The sequence below is a fragment of the Apteryx mantelli genome, chromosome 4 (assembly GCF_036417845.1).
Source record: "Apteryx mantelli isolate bAptMan1 chromosome 4, bAptMan1.hap1, whole genome shotgun sequence".
NCBI lineage: Eukaryota > Metazoa > Chordata > Aves > Apterygiformes > Apterygidae > Apteryx > Apteryx mantelli.
The window spans coordinates 47,161,384-47,173,767 of record NC_089981.1 but is presented as its reverse complement, the minus strand read 5'-3'; the positions used below and the strand labels follow the sequence as shown (position 1 = coordinate 47,173,767).

Genomic DNA, 12,384 nt, shown 5'->3' with positions numbered 1-12,384 from the left:
ATAAATTTGTCACTCTGAAATTGTAAAAATACTACTAGGCTCATGCACTGATCCTAACATGGCACTACAGTTTGCTACAAAGCACTAATGCTTATGGAACTATACACATCTCAAAATGGAAGACATTGGTGATTTTGTTGTTTTCAAACAACTTGTAACGTCATTTTGTCCACAAGTATTAAAATATATATATGTATATATATATGATCTATTGCACATGCCCCTTATTTTTGTAATCTTTCACATGGGAAGATTTCCAACCAATGCAGAGAAACAAAGTGGAGCAAGAAAAAGTAAGAATGCTGAGGCAGCATTTCCTAACACAGAAGTTTTATATAGAAGCTGGCTGGAAAGATATGTTAGTGGGGGTCTCTTGGGCATGCACTATTGGAGTACTATTTCTGTGAAAGCCACAGACCTGTAGCTTTGCTAAAAAATGTTATGTTCTAAAATTAAATTTAAAAACTAACATTGTCACATCATCATGGATAGGAGAAGTCAGGAAAAATCAATGGTTCTATTTCTTTGTTAGAATGCAGGGTTACAAAATGTTGAGTTATTCCTATGGACATGGCATCAAAGAGCTTAAGGTGTGTCTACTCTCTAATTAGAGTTTTGTACATACCCACAGAAAACAAAAACACATTCCTGTCCCCCATGTATTTTGTCACCAAGCTGTGCTAGAAACAGCTGCTAGCTCTAATGTCTGAAGGATAATGAGTATAGGTAGAAGGAAGAAAAAGAAATTCCCAGATTTAGGAACAGATGTTTCTTATGCCAGATACCTTCCAACCTCATATAATCCTATGATATTGACAGTATTTTCCATCACTTAGAGATGGATCCTGCTTCTACAGACATCTACATTAAATCCCATTGATTTCAACATAAGGAGGACCTAAAAGGAATTGCGTTTCTAATTGCTTCTAAAAACAGTAAAATTCAGACTGTATTCAGCAAAGAAATCCTACATTCTTAAAAGAAGTCAGGCCAAGTTTGTGGCTGCCTTGCCACAATTAACGTGACTCTTACACAGCTCATCAGAATGTTACCCACAATGTTAGTGTACCTCTACTCATTACAATTGGCTTTGTTTTGACATGCAGTGTCTTGTCCACCACTCCTTAACTTATGAGCCTGACCTTTTCTTCATGGAAACAAAACATGGGTAAAGCTGTCATTAAATCTTGTTGTTACAATGCACATCTAAATGTGGATCTAACTGAACTCTATTATAAAGACCAAAATCAAAATCAATATTTGTCCTCATTCTACTATGGAACTTGTTCCCCATTAAGTTTCACTACATTTTAAATATCAGAATGCCGCCCTTGCAATCTATCATTAAGATTTATGAAGAATTTCAGCTGTTGCTTTTTTTTCCAGCCATTTGCAGGCTGTTTGGCTCTCTCCAGCAGTTTTCTAAAAGAAAAAATAAAATGACCCCCCTCCCCAAAATGTCCCCCAGCCCTGCTACTATCCCCCCAAACCCTATTAACAGAACCTATATACCTTTATTTGATCTAGATTTGAAAATATTATTTTAAGCTAGTAAGTCACATTTTCTAAATCACAAGCTTGGAATAAGGTGCACTAAGAAGAGCTCCAGGTTAAAGTGGAATAGAATACATTTCCTATTTCTGTTCTGGCTCTTTTGCCAAGAAATCATACTTGTCATATACAATACCACAGCAGGGAGCATGTGAGCATTATAGGCTTGCATCTCAGAATGACAGAAAACATCCCAAATAATCACAAATGATGGAGACAAAGAATGCTATGTAAACATAAAAACAACAGATTGCTCCTTAGTTTGTGAACGAAATTCAGGAGGAAACAGAAAAAAAGCCCATCCTATGTATTTCTGCTCTCTCTCAACACATCACTCTTAAGTGGCTAAGAGTTCATTCTATTGGGCCTATTTCTATCTATATGATGGAAACATGTAGGTCATCTCAGTTCTCCATCAGCCACAGAAGAATCAAAAAGCCAATTCCATCAGCAGTATAAAAAGCTGAAACTGTGCCAAGGAAGTTGAGTGGATAAACTGGAGCTTTACACCTCTGGGCTCTTCCATCACACCAGAAAAGAATTCCTTTAATAAATAAAAAAGTTCCGCCCCATCTATTTGATGGCAGAATGTTTTTGTTCTTGTTGCTGTTTAGGATTCTTAAAAAGCCACGGAGAGGGAATGATTTAACATAAACCCAACCATCATCCTGTAACTCTAGAGGTCTTTAAAGCTTCTTTTTTTTTTTTGCAAAAAATGAAATGTGCAGAGTAATTTCTCCTTCTGGTCAAAGCTCATCATATCCAGCACTTACGTGGATTTACACATGCAAATATATATTTTGATCACAAATTGGGATGATGCATTTACACACTATAGACAAGATGACTCTGCATTTGTTCCTTTGCATTAGCTGCTTTATGCGAGCTGACATCAAGACATCTATCTACAGAGTCAAGCCTGGGTCCTGGACTAGAAAATATGTGCTATGGGGCTTCCCCAATTGTTTGGTAAGCTTCTTCCTCATTTCAGAGTGGAAAGTATATTCTGGTCTTCCTGTTGTAACCTCTCATACACATCAAGACAGCCTGGGATAGCAAAGCACACAGACACTTTATCTGATAGGAGCTCCAGTATGATACAGTGAAGAATTTATCCCTCCTAAAATGAAGGAGGAGGTATCAGTGAAGAACACCAGCTTCTCCATACATCTGATTACAAAGTATTTCTCATTTTAAAACAGAATGCAGAAAGCTGAATGAAAAGCTGGCATAGGAGACACTTCTTCGGGGAAGCAAATGCTCACTTCTGTTACTCTGCTTTTGAGTTTTGGTAAGATGGTGTGGTGCTTCTGTGGGAGAAGCCATCTGGTGACTCAACTGTTGGGTGAAATGGTGGTAACAGGAAGTGGAGAGGTCTTTGTTCCTTCAGCTCCATGGAAATAAAGGCCAGGCTTTCTCTTGCTAGAAGAGGAAGATCTGCATCTCACAGCCTATGAGCAGTCACCAAGAAAAAGCAACAGGATCACCTTCTCAAATGTCAAGAGAAGATCTGGAATCCCAAAACAAAAAACAGGAAAGGTAGTTTAGGAAACAGAATAAAATATATTCAACACCAAAATAACCACAAGTTAATTTATTTAAAAGTTTGATTCTAATGAGTAAAATTAGCTGGCTTCACAAACTGCAAGAATCCCTTGTTCTGTAAAATTTTAAATCGCAGATGTTTGTAGGCTGACTAAGAAAATACTATGGAAATGTTGAGTTAACTTATATGCTTACTCAGAAGCAATGCATTCAAAAATATACAGGTGTTAATTAGCTATGAGGCTTCTTAACTGTGACTCTAAAAATAACATGACAGTGTTGAGGTAGCACCAGAATACATACTGCAAATAGAGTGTGTATTCTGCTTTAAGGTCACAATTCAAAGAGATGCTGTAAATTATCACCTGATTAACTACAAAGTTGTCAATGCTGTATGAAAATAAAAAGCACTTATGACAGTTGTAAGATCACAGAGATTAGACATTTTCTTTTACTCATTTCTCCCCACTTGTCCACAATGTAGATATACTTTAACAACTGTCATCATGTCACTGATCTCCTGGCATTTCATCAGTGATACTCACCTAGTATGACTTAGTCCTGTACTGCAAAGAGAGAAGTGTTTTTTCTTTTCTCTCTTTTGCTCTCTCTCTCTCTCACGCATACAAGAACACGGGCATACACAGTATTTTCTACCCCTTTCCTCTCTTCTCCCTGACCTTTCTTTGCCTGTATTTCTCAACTTATTCCAATTACCTTAACCCTTTCGTTGATCAAGTTCTGAAATAATCTTCCAGTGATAATTTTCAGCTCCAATATTAGGAGTAGTTTAGTAGATGATGAAAATGGATATACAGCACACATCACCACTTTCTCTCGGAGGCACTCAAATACTTCAGCTGATCCGTGCCCACACTGTTGGGAAAGTCTTGTTCTTGTTATGAAGCTGGGGAAAACCAGAGGCTTGGAGAGCTGCAACAAAACATGCCAAAGATTTGTGGCAAAGCTGAGAACAGAATCTAGCATTTCCTAATTCTATTAGGAATCTTAACTACCAGAATACCTTTACTTATTCACTGGACAAAAACTAAATCAAAGCTCCAGAAGCTGACTGTCATCCTTTGAAATTTTGAATTTACTTTTTGCTACTTGATAACTCATATTTTGACTGTTACTGTTCTTCCTATGCTACTGTTTAACAAATATAAAATTTAAGATGACTGTTCTAAGCTAAATTTATACAATAAGTGTCTTTTAGCAGACTAAAATGACAGCATGAGACAAGTATTTCATAACTTTAAAAGCAATAATTCTTTTTTAGAATACACAGTTAAATCAGTCTTTCTTTCACAAGAAGCCCAACCCAAAAGCTGCCAGTGTGGTAAAACTCCAGTGCTCTGAAAGTACCCTAAGAAAAATTAAAATCTCAATGACCGATTTAAGTGGTCAGAAAAAAAGGGGTGTGGGGGGAAACAAACCAAATATCTGAGAACTTTAGCACTTATCAATATCCTGATGGTTTTACTCACCATTATTTGTCACCAACCAACATTCTCTTCAGTGAACCTAGACAGAAAGAGATGAACAAATAAGATTAAATTTGCAGCTAACAAGCTATTCAGATGATAGAATACCTGCATAAGACACAGTAGATTAGTCATACTTTCCAGAAATTAGTTAAGATTTTTTAGACATTCTATATAAACCATGCTGATCTTACTTTCAAATTATCATAGATGCCCTCTTCCTTGAGTTTAAGGGAAAAGATGGTCAAGCATGTCAGGCCTAACTCTGGAAGACTCAGGACAGACAGCTTTCTCTAACTAAGAACAGGGTGGGGAAGGGGAGCACATGCCCAAAACATGCTCGAAAGGCCTTTGTTCGAAAGCCATTCTGTTTCCTAGAGTAAAACCATGCATGTCATTCCACAGAATATAGCCTACAAAGTAATGAATTCCCTTCTTTCCTAGAATTCGTTAATTCTTACTTCACTGAGAGCAGCCAGTAGTCCATGCTCAACTGACTACACCTGCAGACTTAAGTATACATTGCTACCCAAACTACTTTTTAATTGAGCATATTTTGAAAATAAACAGTCCTTTTTATGGTAAGCTATCATCAACAGACACATGTTGCAATTCCATAGGAACAGAGATGGACAAAACAACTGCAGGCTCCAATTAGGCAAGGAACTGTTTCATGCTTGCACAGACCCGCTACAGCAAGGAGGTGTAATACCTGTTTCTCAAGGACACTGAGCCAACAACCTAACTGCAATATGGGATTGTTATAAGCAGGACTATCTCATTATACAAGACTTACACGATCAAAAGCTCCCAATATCCTCTTTGCAGTATTCCTAATTTCCATTTTCCTGCACCACCGAGCATTTTTGCAAACAGTAGAGGACCCCCACTTTCACAAAATTGCGGTCAGCAGGCAATCCTTAACCCGGTGTTTCAGGCTAGTTGTTCCATTCTTATGTTGTCAGGTTCTGACCCCTCCAACTCAAATCCTCCCCAAGAACCTGACAAGCGCTATGTGACCTTGAGAGGCTGGCGAATCAATGGCAAGTCATTCACAAAACAATTAATTTGATAAAGAAAAGTTATCAGGAACTCTCACATGCTTACTTATCATGATAGTGGAAACAAGAGACAATCCCCAATGTCAGTCTTTGAAACGCTGGGTTTTCTTTTACTCATTCAAAACCTATGAATTACTCAACTATTACATTAACGCTCATTATAAAAAGGCAGCAAGTGGCACTTAAAGCAACTCATGCAAAGGAAATGCTTCAACCAATACTGAAATTCAGTTTGCTTTAATCCATTTTTTGACAAGTTATTTGATTTTGGATGCTCCAGTTTTTATCTACTCTGCTTGATACACTTTCTAGCCAACTTTCATAGATGATGTGCGAGCAGAGTTCACGCTAGTATCAACAGAACTTGAAAATGCAACCAAGGCTCTTTAAAATTAGCAGGGACTGAAACTGACAGTGACAGTATCCACTCCATAATTAAAATCTAGTGGAAGCCTTGGCTTATAAAAAAAAAAAAGACTATTTTTTTTCATAACTGACTGCATACATAATCAACTCATCTGGGACAAGAAATTGGTTGTGAAAATTCTACATTATATTTATTAACCTTTTTGTTAAAATACTTTAAAATATATTTTTATGAAGTTTTTACTATCTTCCACTCATATTTCTTTTGCTCTGCTACATGAACTTTAAATCTCACATTCATATAGACATTTTTTTGAATACAGACAACTTCAGGAACTTCAAAGCCAAAAAGACATGAAGAAACATCTCATTAAAAAAAATTGTAGCATTTGTCCTCTCATTTAGATCAATTTATCCTATTACCAGTGGATCAACTGGGGGAAAAAAAAAAAGGCAGTCTTCTAACATAATCAGCACGCTGGAAATGGAAGCTATACTGAAGTGAATAGTGGTATAACCATGCTACTAAGCTTCACCACATTCCTCACCTTCAAATTTAAGGTATCCTGAGTTTTAAATAGATTAATCAGCAAGAACTCTGATCCATCAGATGCGACTTTCCAAAATAACACTTGTAAGTTGTACTTACAGATATAATACACACACGCTCAAGGAGATAAGCAGAAGAATTAGAACAGGAACATAGAAGATAGATAGGTTCTAGGAACAAGAAGATGAATAAGAAGCATATGAGGAAAGAGAGAGCTAGAAATAGGTTTATGGAGAAAGGCCAAGATATGAACGTTTGAAGGTTATGTGATGGAGGTATGTGAGGATACAGAAAGCAAAATGAGTGCTATAGGTTGCAAGTCCACTGAGATCTTTTTAATGGCTTTACAAGGTATGCCTTGGAAAAGCAATTGACACACACAACAGTTCTTTTTTAAATAAGCAAACTAGAAGAATAGTTACTTTAAAATGTAGTTAAACACAGTTCAAGTTACTATACATAATTACACTAAACACTAACTGCTTTGTAACTCGAAGTCCTCAATTTTTGTCTTCCCTGTAGGTCTGTCCTTCTCAATCACTAGTATTTTTTAAAATACAGATATGGCCAGAACAGTGAGCATATGTGGGAGCCTGTAACTTGATTCTTTTTTTCTATTTAACTTCTAGTAATTTCTTCTAGCTTCCTGAATTAAAAGAAAATGCACTTTTTCTCTAGCAGATTCAGTTAGATTCCATTCTGCCTTCTATATGATAGATTTTTCAATGATATGTCAATGGAAGATTTTTTTCTGGAAGCTGGTATTTACATAAAGTCAAAACTGAAATAATGTGTTCATTAAGACCAGTAGGAAATTTACAGAACTTGTAGGTAAGAAATAGTTTTGATGGGTACAATAAGGAAGCTAATGCATGTGGAACTGGTTTATCATTTTATAGCCCCTCACTATCTTAACCAAGTTCCAAATTTACACTGTAAAGCTGATGACAAAAGCTTAAATCATAGACACAGTGTATAATAGAATAGCTTAGTCTTGCAAAAATTGACATCCTTTCATGCTCTTTTCACTTTCGAGGCAACTTTTTAAAAAAGTATCTAAACCCAACCAATCTATGCAGCAGTGTAGAGAATTGTAACAGAAAGGCTAAGATTGCTGTGAATGGAGAATGAATGGGAACGCCTTGGTGTGGAGTCACCAAAAGGGGGACACAGTAGGGAGCATGGCCTCTGTTGATGGCACCCAGGTTAGCAAGTCATCAAGATCCTAGCACATTCCCTGCACTTCAGGCCTGCAGACAAAGAACAGCGATGACTTCTAGAAGGTGGGGCAGGATTGAGACACTGGTCACTGTCAGTTCCAAAAGCGTACACAAAAGCTTAACTGAAACCTACACATGGTTGCCAACCTAAGAAGAACCCAGGAGATACAAGGAGAACTTGAGAGCTGATGTCCCTTGTCCTCCGTGTCATTGCAAAGGAACCATGGACCTAAGATCTGGTCACAAGCAACACAGTGCCAACTGCTGGGCAGACAGCATGAACACCCCTGTTGTGATGTTCAGCTGCTGCATAGACTTCTTGGACACTGCACATATTCTGGTGCTTGTAGGAGACTCAGAGTGCAAGTGCCAAGTCTTTGTTTCACTTTCTATTTTAAATAAAAACATCCTCCCCTTCTATGAGGTTTCCAAATGGATATGGGCTACATTGTTGATACAATGTTGCAATAGTATTTCCCAGAACAACTGAGAAAATAGAGTAGACTATTTTACAGTTGAGTTTTCTATTTCATGATACATATATATCGAAGCAAAGTGTTACTCGAGTACTGTCTAAGGAACAAAACATCCCTTCCTTCCCATTTCGGGAAAAAACTTTTTTCTTTTAAACCTTCAAGGACTGCATGGACTTTACATCTTGCGTTCATGTAACCTCCAGCATGCCTCAGGGCTGGTCTCAAACACCGTTCCTTTCCTGCTTTTAACAACAGAGGTGGAAATTGTTCAAGAGGTACTCTAGACTCTTCGCAAATTCAGTCAGAGTTTTTAGCTTTAGTTGGCCCAGGATGTTTGAAATACCTGAATGGCAGGTCACCACTGTAAGGTGCCTGGCTCAGTCATGCAAATCTCCATATTGCACATAGGCACAGCATTGTGTGCAAGACTGTAAAGCAGTGCACAAAGTTAATTTGACATATATTGGTGTATCAGAAAACTCTTGGATTTTTTTTTTTAAAAGATATTACTTCTCATAGTTCTTGAGCATTCAGTGTAATTAAGAATAAATGCTAATCCAAGTGACATTTACATACTGCTAAAGTAGTGTACTACTTTATGTGAAAGAAAATTGATTGCTTATTATTCTTTTAATTCTACTATAAAGCAGAATTCTCTTTATATGTAATATGCCAGCAGTAAATCCACTTCTTTCAAAGATCAGTTTAAATCCTCCCTAAAGGAAGTTCTTACATTCTGTTTCTTAAAAAAAAAAAGTCTTCTCACTATCAACTGCGTGTCAAACTGAGCGCATTCTTCCTGCACGTTCAGACAAATTAAAAATCATGCTTCTCAAAAAGATGGTCAGACGAGCCTATTATGACAAATTTTTGGAGACATGTATAAGTAGATATTCATCAGTAGCAGCATATTGTGCCTTGGTGTTATGTTGCTCATAAACTGCTATTACTGTTATTAAGTGAATAATACACAAGTGGAATGCTTAAAACATTCCCAAGCAAATTTTTCACATAAGCAGATACTGCTTTCTGAAGTAGTTGCTGCAAACACACTTATCATATTTCTTTTGAGTTACTTCAGTTATATGCAACTTCTTCGTTATCAGATCATGTAAGATAACATGCCATGTCTTCACAGGATCTAAAGCTAGGCTTCTCACTTAGCCGCCGCAACTTTTAAATTTCACCTGACAAGAATGTTGACAATGCAGTCACTTATAATAAACCAAAGATTTAAGACAGTGTTATAAAATAGACAACATAGAGAATTTCCTGCTAGTGACAATAATCATTTTGGGTGTAGTAAGTGACAATTTTTTTAAACATAGTACCTTTCTATAGTACAAAAAAAATTCAAAGAATCTTTGCTGAAAAGTTTAATGCAAAACCGATCTGCACGTTGCTAACCTGGAAAGGAAAGAAAGTGGTTTTACTAATACTCTTTCACATGTTTCATTATACATAAGGTCCTTTTCACCTTGTTTTTGCCAATAATCACATGAACTCGTAAGCCTACAACCAATTGCACTATCAACATCTCCTCTTCACTCTCTGTAAAACTTACTTTCCACTGGGAGATTACTCATACACTGTGATGCTGTTTGTCAGATGGCTCGGAAGTCATCCCCTGTGCGCACTCCAAAGTCAGGATGACACACAGGCGTCAAAAAAGGACACAGCTATTCAGACCATCAAATTAATGAGTGCCTTCTAAGACACAGGCTCCATGAGTAAGGGAGAGAGAAGAGTAACTAAGAAGTGGGCTATTTCGGTAGCCCGAGATGAGAAGCCCAGCTTCCGATTGCACGCTTTGATCTCTCCCCGACGCGTCGGCGGCCAGCTGCAGCTCCTCGCCGCAAACGCGCTCCCGGCCGCGGGCGCTCGAGGCGCGCTGTGTCGCTACGCAGGAAACCCGCTCCCGCAGCCATCTGCGGCGGCCGCGCCAGCCGCCCGCCGCCGCACTCCCTCGCCGCCCGCTCCGAAGTTGTTCCGACTTGCCCGGGGCGGCCCGGAGCGCTGCCCGGCGCGGCTCCCGCCTCGCCACCCGCGGCCCGGCCGCGGTCCGGGGCAACGGCCGCCGCCCCCCGGCGCTGCGGCTCCCGCCCCTCGGGGCCGCCGCGGCGGGGAGGCCGCGCTGCCCCGGCGCCGCGGCACGCGCAGCCCGGCCCGGGCGGGAAGGAAGGAGGGAGGGAGCGCCGGGCCGGGCCGGGCCGGGGGGCGGCGGCGCCCGCGGAGCGCGCCTCAGGCAGCCGGGGAGGGTGAACGTGCCCGGGCCCAGCCCAATCAGGGAGCGGCTAGAGGAGGCGGTGCGCGGCGCCCGGGCCCAGCCCAATCAGGGAGCGGGGCAGCTGGCGCCAGCCTGGGTGCGGCCTCGCGCCGGGGCCGTTGTTCCCGCCGCACTCACCTGCGCGCGGCCGAGGCCGCCGGGCCGCGGCCGGCCCCGGCCCCGGCCCCGGCCCCTCCGCCTCTTCCTCTCACTCCGCCATCTTCCCCTCCTTACCTCGGCCACCCGGCGGGGGGCCCGCAGCGCCCGGCGACGCCGGGCCCGCCCACTCGAGCGCAAGCGCAAGCCTATTGGGTGCCGCTCCTATGCATCTGCCATCCGCCCTCGGCGGTGACTGGTCGTCGTCGGCATCCATCAGAGGGGCCTGACTCCCGCCTCCGAGGTTCTCCTTCCTGATTGGCCCCTTGGAGGACACACGCCTGAGAAAGGATTGGCTAAAGCCGCGCGAGCAGGGCTGGCCTGGGGCTAATCCTCCGGTGACCTCGACGAGAATTTAAAGGGGCCGCCAGCGCCAGCACCGCAAGCACGGGGGGGGGGGGCGCACCAGGGGGTGAGGCAGCCCTAGGCGCCACTGGTCTGCCGGCTCCGGCCCGGCTTGGTGGCCTTCGAACTCTGCCCGTCCCAGGCTCCGCCGGCGCCGGAGCGAGGAGAGCAAAGCCCGGTCGCGCGTGCCCGTTCCGGGGCTCCCTGCCACCCCTCCCCCTCCCGTGCCCTCACGGCGCCACCCCGCCGGCTGGGGGCTAGTTAACGGCCGACGGGACCGTTAGTGGCCGTTAGCGACCAGAGCCTTCGCGGCCAGGTCCTGCTCCCCGTCCTCCATCTCACTGCGCAGCACCGCAGCCTCCTCCGCGGGGGGCGGCGAGGTGGTGGCCGAAGCCGCAGCCCCTGCGCGAGCGGACCGCGCTGTCAAGCGATCCTGACTGCGCTGTCAGGTTTCCTGTCATCTGCAAAAACATTTTTTTAGCAGCAGTAATTTTACACTTCAAGATGACTGATGAATACGTTGAATAGTGTGAAGAGGAGTACTTACCCATTCAGAAAACTCTCGAGAAACACCCCCATTTAACAGTGATTCACCACAGACAACTACTACAAGCCATTTCAGTTGGAAACTTAATCCATTTAATGCACGCTTTTCTACTATGCAGTGCTTTTTAATTCAGACTGTCACATTAAATGAAGCACTTTAGCTAACTTAAATATTACATCCACACATTATTTACAACCAAAGTTGTAATTTCAAAGAATTGAAAGCAGACCTTTAAAGTAATTTTTCATTCAGAAGCTATAGAAACTAAAATTTTTATTCCTATTCTTTACGATTCAAAACCTGTATTCAGATTCTGTTATTTTACCCAGACCTGACGCCAAGTTAACAAGCCTACAGCTCTTCAAGTCATCTGCCCCCTTTCAGCACTGATTAGCTATTAATCTTCTTCCGGCTTTCTGTAGTCTTTATAGTATTCCAACAGTTAATGAAAACTATTTGTAACCACAAATTTTTGCAGCCAATCATTTCAGAGATACTTAGTGCAAGAAATGGGGGTCTGCTGATTTGAAAATAGATTTTAATTTCCATATACCATTAGACTGGAAAATAGTTCAGCCCTTTTTTAATACCTATCCCTCGTACTGCTTTTTCAAAAGACAGAGCAGAAACATTCAATAGTTTTGCCTTTAAGCTGATATTCTTACCTCCCTTCCAGATTTTAACCTTCACAGATCACCTTCATTGCCAAGAACAAAGATAACTTCTACAAGTAAGCAGGTACACTATAAATATGGCTTTTGTGGAGATCTGCTTACATCTGTAGGGATTAGTTTTGTATGATCTTCAATCTAAC

At 41.5% G+C, this 12,384-nt stretch overlaps 1 protein-coding gene across 1 annotated transcript in view; it reads right to left on the bottom strand.

Moving 5' to 3' along the window:
• Positions 1-1,495: 1,495 nt before the first annotated feature.
• CHP1 (calcineurin like EF-hand protein 1) overlaps positions 1,496-12,384 on the bottom strand; it is a 32,241-nt gene continuing 21,352 nt past the window's right edge. Inside the window, exons 7-9 of the transcript XR_010884152.1 lie at positions 4,587-4,623; positions 3,814-4,029; positions 1,496-3,061 (exon numbers count right to left, since the gene is read on the bottom strand). The gene's annotated coding sequence lies outside the window, so the exon portion shown is untranslated. The remainder of the gene's footprint in view (positions 3,062-3,813; positions 4,030-4,586; positions 4,624-12,384) is intronic.